Raw genomic sequence first — 1705 nt, 5'->3', positions numbered from 1 at the left:
CTCAAGCCCCAGGAGAAAACACAGTTCATATTCAGAACCACAAAACAGTCATATTTTATTCCAATAGAATTCTGAATTAAATTTCTTAACTAGCAATTCACTCACCCTGCTATGTAAGAGGGGGAAGGGAGGGGGCAAGGAAGAAGGAAGCAAGGGAGAGCCTTCTAGCCTTACATGCCCCTATAGCCCACTCTATACTCCCATATCACCCTATGGCCCCACACAGATCCCTATAGAACCATATCCCCCATACACCTCCTATAGCTTCATATCCCACTAGAACCCTTCTACCACCCACCCACAGCCCCCTAGAGACACATGTCCCCCATAACCCTCCTACAGCCCATACAAAGCACCTATCGCCCCCCCTTAGAACCTTATAGCTCCCCCCACAACCCTGTATAGCACCCCAGCCCTCCAGCTCCCTATAGCCCCATGGTCCCCTAAAGCCCGCCACAGCTCAGCATCAGACCTATATCCCCTCCTCAGTTCCCTATATCCTCCCCAGAGCCCCTGCAGTCCCATATCCCCCTATATCACTCCTGTAGTTCCACATAACTTTCCATAGACCTATATCCCCACTAAAGCCACAACAAAGCTCCCCATAGCCCCATATACCCCTACAACCACCCCTATAAACCCTGTAGCAACTTGCAGCCCCGTATCCTCCTATATGCCCCGTCCAGCTCTATATCCCTCTATAGACCCCCAAAGCCCCCTGTAGCCCCACATCTCTCCCAATAGATCTCCCATACCCCCACATCCCTCTATATTCCCACATCAGCTACCTACATCCCTATATCCCCACTAAAGCCCCCTGACAGCCCCCATATTCCCCTCACACCTGCCCATATCCTCAAGTCCCTTGGCAGCCCCCCACAGCCCACTACAACCCCATATACCCCAAGATCCACTCCTACATCCATCCCACTGCCCCCAGCAGCCCCATATCACCCTATTCTCCCCCCATCCCCCCACCCATAGCTCCACATTAACCTACAGCCCCCGCAACTCCCACAGCCCCACATTAACCTACTGCCCCCTACGCCACCGACCACCTCAGCCCCGGGAGGCACCGGGAGCAGCGCTGGACGCCTCGGGGGGGGCACGGCCCGGATGCGGGCAGCAGCGCTGCAGCAGTGGGGGCCCCGAGTCCTTCAGCTGCCCCAAATCCCCGCATCCCACGCCGGAGGGGATGGCGGGCCGCTTCAGCCAATCTGGGGTGGGCTGCAACTGCCGCTTACCAAGTACGATCAGGCTGGAACTGCCGATAGCCAATGAGAGGCCGGGGGCGGGGCGGAGCGGCTGTGTGGGAGGGGCTCCGGGTGCGTTCTGTCGTTACAGGGGATGGGATGTGGGATCAGGATTGGGATCGGGATTAGGGATGAGAGATTGGGATTGACGGGTGGGAGATGGGTTTGGGATGAGGGGTTGGGAGCGAGATTTGGAATAGGGATTGGGATGTGGGATTTAGGACGTGGGACTGAAATGCGGGATTGGGGCGTTGGATGTGGGATGTGAGATTTGGGATTGGGATGTGGGGATATGGATATGTGATGGATATGGGATGGGATATCGGGAACTGGGATATATATGGGGTGGGCTGTGCATATGGGATGGACTTGGGATGCATATGGGATCACGGAATCCTAGAATGGCTCAGGTTGGAAAAGAGCTTCAAGGTCCTGATATCCAACTGCAGCCC

Source organism: Coturnix japonica, chromosome 23 (assembly GCF_054131305.1).
Source record: "Coturnix japonica strain WE chromosome 23, WE-NBRP24, whole genome shotgun sequence".
NCBI lineage: Eukaryota > Metazoa > Chordata > Aves > Galliformes > Phasianidae > Coturnix > Coturnix japonica.
Note: the sequence above shows the minus strand (reverse complement) of the source record.